The sequence below is a fragment of the Equus asinus genome, chromosome 9 (genome assembly GCF_041296235.1).
Source record: "Equus asinus isolate D_3611 breed Donkey chromosome 9, EquAss-T2T_v2, whole genome shotgun sequence".
NCBI classification, from domain to species: Eukaryota; Metazoa; Chordata; class Mammalia; order Perissodactyla; family Equidae; genus Equus; species Equus asinus.
In genome coordinates, this window is record NC_091798.1 from 40,198,558 (window position 1) to 40,212,489 (window position 13,932).

The following is a 13,932-nucleotide window of genomic DNA, read 5'->3' on the forward strand; positions in this document are numbered from 1 at the left end:
GGGTACACACTGAGGTCAGGAGAGAGTCCAACGAGCTAGGCCTCCCATTTAGAGCGCTTCCTGAAGGAGCCTCTGACGGCAGGTCCATTCTCTACCTGTTTAACCCCCACCACACTTTCTGCCCCAGGAACCAATTCAGCCCTCCAAGGCTACTGGAGGCATTAGGGTGACTCCAGGCAGAACCTCTTAGTGCTTTGGGTCCAAATGCCCAGCTGGCTATTCCGGACCACTCTCCCAACTCTCCCACAGCCTAACAGTGGTCTTGAAAAGAATCCCAACTGTATTGTCTTTGTGACGCTAGACTGTGGGGTAGAGCCTCCTCTCCCCATTGCACAGATGGGGCTGCTGAGGGCCCCAAGGGAGGGGGGAACTGCAGGCGGTCTTGAATCAGAGGGGGAGCTGGGAAGCCGCCCGGCCCTGCCGGCTGTCGCTGGAAGCAACAGCCTGCATTTCCTCCTCACATTGAGCCTGGGGAAGCGTGGGCAGCGGGCGGCGGGCACTGCAGTGAGGACCCCTCCTGTGCCTGCAGGCCAGCCGCATCCCCTTGCTGCCTGACTGTGCCCACACAGCCCACTCCCCCTGTCGGCTAGATCTCCAAAGATGGGTAGACCAGAGGCAGAACTGGGTTTCTATCTCAGGTATGTACTCGTGTCACCCAAGGGTACCAAAGGGAAGCCCCTCCCCTCAGATCCTCAATGTCCCCTAGCATCAAACAAGATTGAAACATGACCATTCACGCTGCCTTCCAGCAGAAAAACCCACGGTTCTGTGATTCTAGAATCCTAACGCGGCAAGAATCTTGATGAGAATCCCTCTGCTCCACGCATTCGATGATTCTAGACATCTGTGACTAAAAATTCTAGGCCATCAAGATCTGACACTCCCAGGCCAACCCCACCCTCGCCTGTTGCTATGAGCCCAGCTAACCAATTTCCCATCTAGCTTTGGGGGAGGTGGGTCAGGCAGAGAGTCAACAGGAACTTGGCTTGAGGATAGAGCTGGTCTAGTCCTGGAGGACAGGTCACCTCCTTGTGGCACACACAGCCACTGAGGCTGCAGATGTTAGGAAGCCCAGCCCTCGCCACAGCAAGAGTAGGTAGCTCAGGATTCGTGAGCCTGCAGCACAGAGGGAGGACGGGTGTCAGGTCAGGGCTGGTCTCCTTGCTTCTCAGGTTCCAAGCCAAGCTCCACGCTTCACCTTCCTGTCTTCACCACCCACTGCTTCCTCCTTCCCACCACAGTCCCCTCACTTCTCATGCTCCCAGGCCAGCCCCAGCCCAGGCCAGCTGGCAGCCAGCCAGGGCAAAGGCTCCCAAGCCCATTTGATAGATGGAAAAACTGAGGTCGAGAGAGAAGATATGACCCACCCCAAGGGCTCAGCCCCAGCAGCCTACTGGTCTCTGGCCACATCTCTCAGCCCTGCCTCTGACCTTACTTCTCAGAATCCTCTACCGGGCCAGTGGATCTCCATATAACAGTCTGATCACCAGCACAAATACATTCTGCATCCTAGTGTCCCTTGAGAACACTCATTCCCACAGCCAATCATCTGGTCATTCATTGATTCATTCTTTCGTTCACCCAACTAGCCAACCAGCGCATCTCTGCACCACACGCAAGGCCTCTTGCCAGGGGTATGGGGGCCTCATGAAGGAAAGAGAACAAGGCCTGTATTAAGCAAGCATTTAGGGAGTCCCTGCTGTGTACCAGGCAGTGTGGAAGGTGCAGGAAACACCACATGCAGACCAGCCCTGGCTGTCTTCATGGTGTTCACAGCCAGTGAGAGGTTCTGCCAGGACCCAATCCCACTTGTCAGAGGCAAGTCACAAACTCTCCAGCCTCAGTTTCCTCATCTGTATATGGGGATGCTAGCAGCACCTAACGCATTGGGCTACTGTGAGGATTAAAGGAAGTGAAGGCTAGAAAACTATTAAGACAGCACCCGCCCCTAGTGAGGGCTTAGGATGGGTTAGCCATTGTCATTACCTCTGTTATGACATATTATTATTATAATAGTAATAACTGGGGGAAAGCAATTGATTACAGCAGCAGCTAAAGCTCCTCAAACACTTAGCTGGTGCCAGGCCCTGGGGTACGGGAAGGAATCACTGCCACATCCCATTGCAAGGCTGGCAAGGAGCAGGCTCAAAAAATCCCATAAGCATCTGATGAATGACGGAATCAATGACAGGAGGCATGGCCTTGCCTCCAAGGAAGGCACAATCCAGCATGTGTTCATGTGTGTTGTGTAAGTATATGCAAGTGCCTAGGTGTACACATGTATGTGTGTCTGTGTGAGGGACCTGGGAGGCCCAGCAGGGGGCAAGTTATATGGGAGTGGGGCAGCGGTGCAGGGAACACAGCTGCTTATGCTGGCTCGGGCCCCCACCCCACCCTACCCCTGCCAGTGATCACAGCAGAGCTGAGGGGATTGTGGCAAGAGTGAGGACCAGGCCTGGTGGGGAGAGGCCCAGAAAGATGCTTTGCATAGTTCTGGCCACCAGATTACAGGCCCAGGCTAGGCCCCTGGGTAAGGGTGTGGGGGCTGCCAGGTGCTGCCCCACACGAATCAGGCCCTAGCACCCGCACTTTATGCCTGTACTGACATGGCACAGGAGTGTTCCTGCTGGCAGGCCCAGCAAGTCCGAGGAGGTCAGAGGAGGTCACAGGGAAAGGAGGGAGCAGTGGGCTCAAGGGCCATGTGGGGTCTGCTGGATAAGGGAGGGTGGGTACAGGGCTCCCCTGGGGCCACCGGGCAGGCCTGGCTCTGCCCCGCTGGGGCCGGCAGCTGGAGGGGAGTAAATATAGCGCGGGGCGTCCCAGCCACATTCCTGGGAGGCCAGCATGGCCCGCCTGCCCGCTGCTCTAGGCAGAGCGCAGCAGCCAGGGCCCAGAACTGCCACTGCCCTCTTCCCAAACAAACAGAAAAATAAATAAAACCAGCTCTCACGGCCAGCACAGCTCGGGGGAGGGGGCAGGAAGGGGTGGACCCGGGAGAGGGGGGCAGGCAGGCAGACCAGTTGCCGTGGTTTCTGTTCTGCTGGGAAGGAGGAGGCCAACAAAAGAGGAAAATGGAGGAAAAGGGCAGGGAGATGGTCAGAGATGTCAGGGAAGGGGAGAGAATGCATATGAGAGATGGAGGTTGTGACAAGTAGAGGTGCGGGGGAGGCAGGTCAGGAGGGACAGGGAAGGTGTCAGGGCCAGTTGGAGGAAGGCAGAGGCAGCCTCAGGGTCAGTAATTCAGCAATCCAGCGACAGGGATGCCTGGGGCGGGGGTGGGAGGGGTGGGGAGCAGCAGGCAGACAAAGGGGGTCGTGTGGGCTGGGGCAGAGGACTGGCTCCAAGGGCCATGAAATATTAAAGAGTCTAGGCCAATGAGTGACAGAGGTCATAGAAATAAGGAGACTGGCCAGGAAGATATGGTGACCCTGAAGCAGAGGGCTGCCCCCCACCTTGGGCCTGTCCCTCTTTTCCACCTCCAGCAGAGCCAGTCTCCCCAGCTCTCCTCCTGCTGGGGCTCTTGTCTGTTTCTCCATCAGTAGAGAGGACAGGCTGAGGATGGGAGGGGCCGTGGGGATTAGTGATGGCAGGGGACCTCCACAGTTCCCTCTTCCCTCTGGCTGATCTGTGCACAGCCAGCTTTCCAGAGCTGCCAGCCACCCTAGCAAGAAGGCCAGGAGGCCTGTCAGCACAGCCGCTGCCACAGGTGCCTCCTGGGGAAGGAGGGGGTAGACATCCAGCTTCCCCTCTACAGAAAAAAAATCAGCCAAGCCACTGCTTTCCACAGAGACCAGCAGGGAGGGAAGGCCATGCTCACAGCTCAGCTGAGCCAGCGAGTAAGCAAGTGAGCAAGCCAGCAGGTCATCCCCTAGCCCTCCCACCCCACCCAGACCCCATTACCAACCTCATGACCTTAGCCAGTCCCCTTGTCCCTGAGCCTGTGTCTTCACCAACCCCACCCCACGCCAGGCTTGGTATGAGGAAAGAAAGAAGAGGGCAAATAACACACTGAAAATCTGCTGGGGCGGCTGGGACCAAGCATCTGCATGCAGATAACCAACCCTCACATGTGCCCTGTGAGGTCAGGCCCATTACCAGTCCCATTTTACAGATGGTGAAGGGAAATCCAGAGAGGCAAAGTGATGCGCCCAAGATCACACACTGGGGAATTAGCAAAATTGAAACAGAAACACTAAGTGTGAGCCACATGTTCTTTTCTTCCTTTTCATTGGGGGATATGAAGTCCTCATCACCACAAAAGCCAGCTTTTATTGAAGGCTGACTGGGTTAGCCACTGGTGCTGGGCACTGCACAACCCTCCCTGTGTCCAGCTGAAAATGGCCTTGCGGAGCAGGTACTCTTACTATCCCATTTCAGGGATAAGGAAACTGAGGATCACAGAATGCAACTCACTCAAAGGTCATACATCCAGCTAGACAGTAACATGTCCAGAATCTGGAGCCAGGACTGACTCCAGAGCCAGTGCTCAAACACACTTGCCTGGGTGAGGTCAAGAGAGAGGTTAGGAGGACCCAGTAGAAGGGAGCTGTAGTCCTACTGGCTTCTAGAACAGACACCATAAAAAGGTGAAAAACAAGGTCACAACTGCTGTGCCAGGATGTGGCCAGCAACTGCTCAGGGAGCAGAAGGACAGAGCCTGTGGGGGCCTGGGGTGAGGGCACTGCCTAGGGACCTGGTCTACCCAGAGCCGGTATACTAGATAACACAAGCCCCCTCCCCCAGTATGCGGATACTGAGGCTAGTCCAAAAAGGGTCAGTGGATCCCTGTCCTATTAGCCCCCAGGGTTCCAACCTGCACCCCAGGGCCAGTATGCCAGGAACGAAGAATATCCCCTCCAAGAGCCCCCAGTGCTAGCGGAAGGGGAGCAGGATCCCCTCCCTCCCTCTCAGGGCCTGCGAGCCCAGAGGGAGGCCAGCATCAGAGGCAGGAAATGAAGAAGAATTTGCGATCTAATTGAGCTGGCGGGGGGATTAGGCGGCAGAATGCAATTACAGGGGCTGGAGCAGGGCCAGGGGCACTGACACCCCGAGATGTGGCCTGGCCCAGGCGACTGGGCCTCACCAGTCTTTGGCCAGAGACACCCTACTTGGGGGTTTGGGGGGAGGATGGATCGGCAAGGACTGGGGCCAGATCCTCTTCAGCACATGGAGGACTGCAGGGTTCCAGCTCCATCTAACACCAAGAAGCAAGAAGTTTTCCTGGGAATTCTCCCCCAGGGAACAGCCTTGTGGACTCTCACATGGGGAGTAGGCAAATAGGAACACACGCTCTAACAGCTCTGCTCACGCATGTACACATATGTGTTCATGTTCCCAGGAAAGTCCCACATATCCAGGTTCACTTGTTTGAGGACAGACGCCCAACCTGCAGACACACAGCTCTGGCCCTTTGCTGCCACTGGCTCCACCAAAGGGGGGAAAAAACATAAAACAAAACAAAAAAAATACACCCATGACCTTAAAATCCTTTTATTCCCGTAATCACAGGCTGCCATCGCCGTGGATACGCGCTGTCACCCCGGCCCCAGCCTGTCTCCCTCCATGGCTTCCAAAACTCCCAGCAGGCAGGCAGCAGGGGAGGCTGCCCAGTTACTGCCAGAAAGGGCAGGGGAGGGGAAGGACGGGGTGGGGGGTGGGGGGTGTTGAGGCTACACGCACTCACACACTCAGCGCCTCAACCAGGGAGGGAGAGATGCAGAATGACAGACTGGCAGACAGAGATACAGAAAGAGAAAGGAACACAGACATCAGCCACCAAGACAGACACAGACCACTGCCCGCACAGCTCAGATATGCCCACTCTCAGATTCACACACACTTTCCCAAATCAGATGCACCTCACTCAGGGAGTCACACTCCCAGATTTACAAGCATATACAAAACACAAAGATATACACAAATCAAGAACACGCACTCTCCAAAATTCCAAGCACACACAACTCAGAAAATATACATTCCCAGATTCATAGGGACAAATCCAACTTTTGGATATATACTCTCAGATTCACAAACACACATGTACATACGCAATGCAGACACATACAACTCCTAGATCCACAGATACATATGTCCTGATTCACGAATAAACACATGCTCAGACTCCCACACCCCAAGACAGACACACGCTCGACCCACAGATTCACAGATACACATGCCCTGAGTCATAAGCGCACACACTGCCCAGATTCTCACATCCCAGAGCAACAGACTAGAACTACACAGCCTCCTCTAGCAGCTGACACTGCCTTTAGGAGGCAGGTGGAATGCTTGAAGATTCCTGGATCTTTCAGGGGCAGTCCTTTCTCATTGCCCACAGCCTTGGAGGTGGGCTCAGAGTTGGGGGAATAAAGAGGGAAGTAACAGAAAGCAAAAAAAAAAAACTTGAGTGGGATATTCTTGTTGGGCAGTAGCGCGTGAGTAACTGGGGAGGCTTTTTGTGGTCTGGTGAGTTCCAGCTATGAGTGAGAGTTTAACTATTAATACACTTAATCAAGGACACTTCACACACACACTTACACACACACACCCATACAACCACACACATAGACTAGGATGGGACCAGGTGGTGTGGGTAAGAGAAGAAAGCTCCAGGAAAAGAAAAGTGGAAGTCCCAATCAGGGCCCCAGAGGGTGGGGAAAGAGGGCGGAGCTTCCACGTGGGCTTGCCTCCAGAGGAGGGGCAGAGTCAGTGATTCATTTCTGCACCCCCAGAACAGTGGGGCTTGACACACAGCAGGTGCTCAATAAATACACAATGCGCCAATGAATGAATAAGTGAATTACATATAAAGAGTGGGCAATAATAATAACAGTAATAATAGTAAGCGAGCCCCACCCCATCCTTGGCCAATTAAGGCACACTCTAGAGCACCATGCTTGGGGAGTTAGTTCTGACTTCATGGTCACACCGCCAGACAGGGGCTCTAGGAAAGCAGGCCTGGGTCTGGCTCATCAGTTATCCCCTCATCCTTCCACCCTATCCTGAACCTTGGAAAGTCAGCTGACTTCAGGCCAGCCCACATCCTTCCCTCCCAGGGAGACCCCTGTCTCCATTGCACCCTCCCATAAATAACTAGGTGGGGTCCTAAAGAAAATGGGGTATTTAATTCCCAGAGACTTAGTTCTTTATCTAGCTGCAACCCTGCCCCCACACTCCTATATGCCTCAGTTTCACACTTCCAAATGGGTAGAAGACAAGCAAAAAGTCAGAGAGACAGGGAGAGTTGGGGGTGACAGTGTGAGCCCATGGAACATAGGCCTCTGCTGGCCTGGGCCCTGGATGCAGAATCCTCCCCTCCCCTTCCCTTCCCCCACCCAGCCCAGCCCAGCCGGGTGGACATTCCAGGCCTCACGTGATAAAGACGAGGCCGCTGGCCCACGGGTAAGTCAACAGGCTCTGTCGGGGGAGAGATAGGAGGCCCGGGCCAGGGTCACCTGCTGAGCCGGGAAAACAGCCGGGCCCAAATACACACATAAATAAGGCGCCAACGGACAGCCAGCCAGCCAAGGGTCTGTCTTCTGCAGAGGAACCTCTGCCCCTACCTTGGAAAGGGAGGTGGCAAGGGAGAGGGAGGCTCAAGGCTGGCTAGAGGCTTTCCTGGGAGAGCCCCAGCTCCTGCCAGGATTGGGGGTGGGGGGGGTGGGGGGCGCTTCTACCAAGATTCTCAGGGCTGACTGAGAACTCAGAGGCCAACCTCCCTCAGCTGTTCCCACTCCTTCCCAGGGCAAAAATCACCCCCTCTCCCTCCTCCCCAAGGAGAGAGGACAATTTCCGTTCTGGGAGGGGGTGACAGCTGCAGAGCGGGCCACTACCCCCCCCACCCCCCACCCCCCACCCCCCCAATCCCCGCCCTCCAGCTCTTGCTCGAGTCTCATCCAGGCAAACTGCTAAATCAACACTACGCATTAGTAGGTAGTGCTGGCCTCAGTCTCCCCGCATTGCTATCAAGAAGGGGTGTGGGAGGAGGTTTCAGGTCCCAGTTCCTGGATTTCCTATGGCGGTTGGAACCTAGGGTACTGGGGTCTTTCGGGAGGGAGACAAGGGCAAGCCGAGGCCAGTAAGCCAGCTAAAAACGTCTAATTTAAATGCTCTCTGGCTCACGGACGGACACCCCCCGCCCCCGCAGGCCGGGGCAGCTGAGGTGGCGCCGGGCGTTCAAATAGCGCTCCAAACAAGTCCACAGCGACCGCGCACGCAGCCCCCGCCAGGCGGCCCCAGCGGAAAACTTGAAAGGGACTCTGTTTGCCGGCCGCCCTGGGGCGGCTCCGGCGGGGGCGAGAGCCTAACGATCACACACGCCCCCCTCCCCAGCGCTTCCTGCACAAACGCGGGGGGGGGGGGGCCCTGAGGCCACCCCAAAACCAAGGGCTCCGAACAGCTCTCGCCGCGCTGGGAAAGGCGGAGGTCAAGAGGCTGGCTCGCCGGTCCCCCTTCAGCCTCCCCAATCCGAAGACGCAACTCTCAGACCACCCAGGGTCCAGGGGGCAAAGTAGGGCGCGGCTGCTAACCCTTCAGACGGCCGTCACAGGAGACCAAAGGAGGGGGCAGGTCTTTCCGGACGAGTCCCTACGGAACCCCCCAAATCTGCTGGTGCCTCCTTGCAGCCCATGGCACCAGCCCAACTCCGCGCACCCCTTCCGATTCTTGAGGGGGGTAAAAAAAACAAAAAGCGATCTTGCTTTTCGCTCATTGGGTGCTTCAGCTCTTCTGACAGGTCTCGGAGGCGGCCCCCCATTTAAAAACTGGGGTCATTCACTTTCTGTCGATCCTACAAATAAACAAAGCCAGACGCACCCCGCGCTCCCCACCGGAAAGCAGCCCATTCCGGGCGAGGACAACTTCCCCCAGCAAGAAAATTAACACATTCTTCTCTCGGCGGTTTAGCCCCTCGCTCTGGGGAAGCAAAGGGGAGGGGGGCTCGGGGCCGAACTTCATGGGTAAATTTGGGGCTAGAGCAGCGAGGCAGGCGCCTGGGACACCCGCCTCCAACAGTTCCGCAGCTAGAGGAACACCCCCATTCTCCCTCCTGGCTTTGCACGCTGCTTGGCCACGCGGGGCTCGGGAGACAGCCTGAAAGACTCCCCAAGGCTGGGGAGGAAGGGAGAGAGAGGCCGCGGGGAGCAGTGGTGATGGGGATACTTGGACGGAAAAAAAAGGTCAAACTTGATCAGCCCGCCAGGCACCCCGCGGGCAGCGGGGGCGAGGAGCCGGGAGGGGAAATGCAGAAGTGGCCGCCGCCCCCTCCAAGTGGAGGGGGAGACTCAGCCACGCGTGGTTCAGGGCATTCAGAGCAGTTACCGTCGCCCCCAAAACACTGGGCTGCGAATGGGGGCTGACGAGGGGAGTGCGCGCCGGAGATCTCCAATCAGCCGCCCCCGCAGGCGGAGCGCCCGCCCAACACCGAGAGGTGAGGACCCCGGCTCCCGCCGCCCCAGCGCCCTCAAGCTCGAGCACTTGGGGAGAAGACGGTACCCCGCAGGGAGAGTCCCAGCCCCAATCCGCGGCGCCCAACCCGCCGTACCCGACCCTGAAACCCTTTTTTGTCTGAACTCAGTGATCTGCGACCGAGCCGACTGCGGCTTAGGGAGGCTTGAGTATAGCAGCGGCCAGGGAGCGATCACCGGCGCTAGGGCTCGCAGCCTCTGGGGCTCCGTGGCTAAGGCTGCGGGCGCCCCAGCCCCTCCTAAACACGGACCCCTCCTTCCCCGTCCCTGGCTCTCCGCACCTGAACTTCGGGGGAGCCCGCGCCGCCAAACTTTCCGCCGACTTGCAGCGAACTCCGGCCCCGGCCGCGCACCGGGCCCCGGGGGAGGAGAGGGAGGTAGGCGGGGAAGGGGAGGGGGCTGGCCTCCGGGGGGGTCGGGGGAGGGCCATGGCCCGACACCTACCGGCTCTCTTAGTCGTCCAAGCCGCCACCGCCGCCGCCGCCGCGAGGCCGAGGGGGAGGGGCGGGGCGGGGAGCTGCGCTCCGCTCTGGGCACCGCCGCCGCGGTGCGCTTCGCTCCAGCCGCGCCGCCCGCCGTGCCCGGGTCCAGAGCCGGAGTCACGCCGCCGCGGCTGGCCCGAGGCGGGGAGGGGGGGGAGCCTACAGCACCTGCCCCTCCTCCCCCTCCCCGCGGCCCAAATTAAAAAACAACAAAAAGCAACTAATCACCCCCAAGCGAAGCGCGGCGCGGCGGGCGGAGGGCGCAGCGTGAGGCGCCCGGACTCAGCAGGCGGCGCGCATGGCTGGGCGCGGGCTGGGCAGGGCTGGGACGCCGGGCTCGGCTTCGGGGGGCAAGGTTCGCCGCTCTTCTCGCTCGACTCGGGCGCCTGCTCTCGCCGCCGCCGCCGCCTCTGCTGCCGCCAGTGCCGCCGCCTCTACATCCCCGCTCAGGCTGTGCCGCCTCTGCCGCCGCCGCCGCCGCGCGCCCGCCCGGGCAGGAGCTCTGAACGCTGCCCGGGGGCTGCCGGCAAAACCCGGACCGGACTCAACGCAGCCTCCTCCCCCCCCTCCTCCACCTCGGCTCCCCTCCCTCCTCCCTCCGCCTCCCTCCCAGCGCAGCTCTGGCCACTTGGACGCCGCAGGCTCTGAGGCCGGAGCCGCAGCCACTGCGCCTCCAGCTCCCCGCGCTCTGACGAGGTCGGCTTAGCTCAGCTCCCCAGCGCGCCCCGTCTTCACCTCTTTTTCCGCAACTTTACAAAAAATAAGAGGAGTGAGGGGTGCATGGGCGTGGACACCCACCTTGTGTAGTAATACGCCGTCCCTCTGTCCCCTCTCTTCAGCGGGCTGCGAAGCTGCGAGGACCAGTAGGGAGGGTTTGGCCGCGCCCCTAAACTCAGGTGCGCGTAGGGCTGGGAACTCCGAGGCGAAGGCTCTTGGAGCTAGACGCGTGTTAAAAGACGCTACCCTTCCCAGAGCGCTTTCTCAGACTCGGTGGGCTCCAGTTTCCCAGGAGAAAAGGGGCGGAGATTTCCGTCCCCATTTCACAGATGAGGAAACTGATCTGAGGAAGGACGTTTTGGTAACTACGCAGGCGCCAGCCCAAGCCCTGAGTCCTGGGGCTAAGGCGACTACATTGTGGTGCACTGAGACCATGGCCTACGAACTCGGAGCCTGAAACAGTGCCTGGCACAGGGCAGCGCTCAGTAGACCCTGGTTAAAAGAAACAACAAAAGCCCGGTGGGTACAGGTTTGGGCCCGCATATCCTCGTCCTCACTCAGTGCTCCTCCATCTGCTCAGTTTGGGCTAATCCTATGGCTGCAGATGTCCTCGCCACCTCAGGCTCCGGGCAAGAGCAAGCTCCAGGCTCATATAATCCCAAACTGCAGATAAATCCAAGGTAGAAAGTTTCTCCAAGTCTGTGGAATTTGTGGGGGTGGGTTTTGTGTTCCCCCGTGAGACACAGAAAACACCGCCCCCAGACCCGAGACCCCAGCAAGGGAGGGGCAGAGCAGTTGGGGAAATTGCATAGGGTTAAGTGTTACAGCCTGAGACTGACTGGGGCCCAGATAACAGGGAGTTAACTGTGGCAACCTGGGTGCCTCCTAGCCACCAGTTGGTGGGAGAAGTGAAACCAGCTCCCACCTCGTTACTTCCTCTCCTCCTCTGTGCAGCCTGCCTGTCTCTCAGGCAGGCAAGGGCCTTGGGGCCTGGGTCTCCTGGGAGCAGCTGCTGGCGCCCACCCTCTAAGCCTTCTAAATTTGGGAGCTTGACCCAGCCAGGGGGTAGGGGAGGGAGGGAGGTGTCAAAGGGCAGAGTTCATCTGGAATGTGTTGCCTCTCTACTCCTCCTGACCTCCCAGGCCACAGGGAGTGATCCCTCCCCAGACATCGTGGACACCCCCTCCCTTCCTTCCACAAGTGCTGATAAGTGTCCTCCCTTAACTATGGGCCAAGGAATGGCTCCTTAGGGGAGGTGTTTAGCCTCTCCTCTCCTCTCCAGCCCCCTTTCTCAAAGCCACCCCAAACAAATACACCATGTCAGTAAAAACAAGGTAGTTGCTCTGGGAACACAATTTTAAGGCAAGTGAACACCTCAGATTATCACCCCTAAACTGCTTAAAGATAGATATTCTGGGCCCCACCCTGTCAGATAACATGTTGGGCCCTGACCGTACAAGGAAAAAGGAGGAAGGGTCCCAGGTCTAGATGCTCCAGGATCTCCAAGCACTTAGCCCACCTCCATTTACCTTTTCTGGGGAAGCAGAGGCACAGACTGTGAGGGGGTACCTGTTCCCCAGGAGTTAACAGTAGACCTCAGAGGACTAAGACCCAAGAAATGAAACTCAATCCTGCAGGGCTCCTGAAGCCCAAGGTCCATGCAGACTCAGGTCTTACATACCCCAAAAAAGCTTCATGCTGGGATCCATGGGGGAGGATAGATAGTGGCTCTATCTTAGGGAGTTACCATAAATTATCCACTTTTTTGGGGGGACCTCTGCCTTCCCCCACAACTCAGGACAGCAAAGGCCAAGGGACTGAAGGGTGCAATGGAGATGAGCCAGGTGATGCCAGTGATTACTTTCCCAGGGAAGGGGTGTTGGCATATGCCTGGCTCAGTTTAGAGAGTGGATCCTGGAGTCTTCCCTTCTCCTGCAAATTAAGAACTGGAGGGAGGGGGCCAGTCCCGTGGCGCAGTGGTTAAGTTTGTACGTTCTGCTTCTCAGCGGTCTGGGGTTCGCTGGTTCGCATCCCAGGTATGGACATGGCACTGCTTGGCAAAAGCCATGCTGTGGTAGGTGTCCCACGTATAAAACAGAGGAAGATGGGCATGGATGTTAGCTCAGGGCCAGTCTTCCTTAGCAAAAAGAGGAAGATTGGCAGTAGTTAGCTCAGGGCTAATCTTCCTCAAAAACAAAACAAAACAAAAAACTGGAGGCAGACCCAGACCCTCATTTATCCAACTCTGGTAGAATCCAGAGAGGAGAGGGGCAGAATTGTCTACATGAAAAGTGCTACGTGAACAGAAAATGTCATGTGCCAACCATCCACATAGAACTCCCCACCATGACAAGTGAGACAAGTGGAGGACACCTAGGATGGATTGGGTGTGAGGTCTGGCCTTGGGGAGGTCCATCCCCACCCCAGCCTCCTTCCACAAGAAGAAGTGAAGCTACCCTGGTTCACTACTCCCTCCCCTCTCCCTGCCCCCAAAAGGAATATTTGTTTCACATAGTTATTTAGTCAATCAGCTTAGATTCAGGAAGTAAGTTCCTTAAGTCTCCAGTGCCTTTGGGGAAGAGAGGGACCCTGCATCCAGTTGCCCTGTCTTCTGGGTAGGAGTGTGTCAGGCCAGAACCCTGGATCCAGCTCTCCTGGATCATGGTTATAATACCCATTTATGAAGCCCTTACCCTGAGCAGAGCATTGTGCTAAACAGTGAAGGTACATTATCTCATTTAATCCTTATGTCAGCCCCAGTAGTAGTATCATCTCCATTTTTCAGATGAGAAAACTGAAGTGAGAGTGGCACCAAAGTTGTTCTCCTAACCCCTGAAGAGGTTTGCTGACACACTGAGGCTTCTCACAGACAGATCTGCCCTGGGGGTCACCTGTATCATATCCTGTGGTGATTCCTCAGAGCCCTTAGGGCTCAGACCAAGCCCCTTACCCAGCTCAGCCTGGCTTCGCTAACTAGCCCTATTCCTCTCTGCAGTCCCGGGGCCCTGCTGACCAACATCACCCAACACTGGTGGTTCCCTCAGACAGAGTTTCCATGGCTTTGCAGGTACTGTTCCCTCTGCCCAGAAGGGCCTTAATCAAGCTCACCTAGTGAACTGCTCACTGAAGACCAAGAGCATGTGTCACCTCCACTGGGAACCTTCTCTGATTTCCACTCACAGCCTCAATTTGGCCCATATCTACAGAGCCACCACTAGTCTTTGTGCAAATTAGGAAAAGTTACCCCCTCTTGGCAGATATAGCCCCCT

General features: G+C 57.2%; 1 protein-coding gene across 6 annotated transcripts in view; it reads right to left on the reverse strand.

The window, feature by feature from the left end:
- The window catches only part of CXXC5 (CXXC finger protein 5), a 35,136-nt gene extending 24,121 nt beyond the window's left edge, over positions 1-11,015 (reverse strand). Inside the window, exon 1 of one of the 6 annotated variants that reach the window (XM_070518125.1) lies at positions 10,745-11,015. The gene's annotated coding sequence lies outside the window, so the exon portion shown is untranslated. Of the gene's footprint in view, positions 1-9,745; positions 10,411-10,744 lie in introns of those variants that run through there. The other 5 variants (XM_070518126.1, XM_044780579.2, XM_044780580.2 and 2 more) reach the window with 5 other exon arrangements.
- Positions 11,016-13,932: the final 2,917 nt, after the last annotated feature.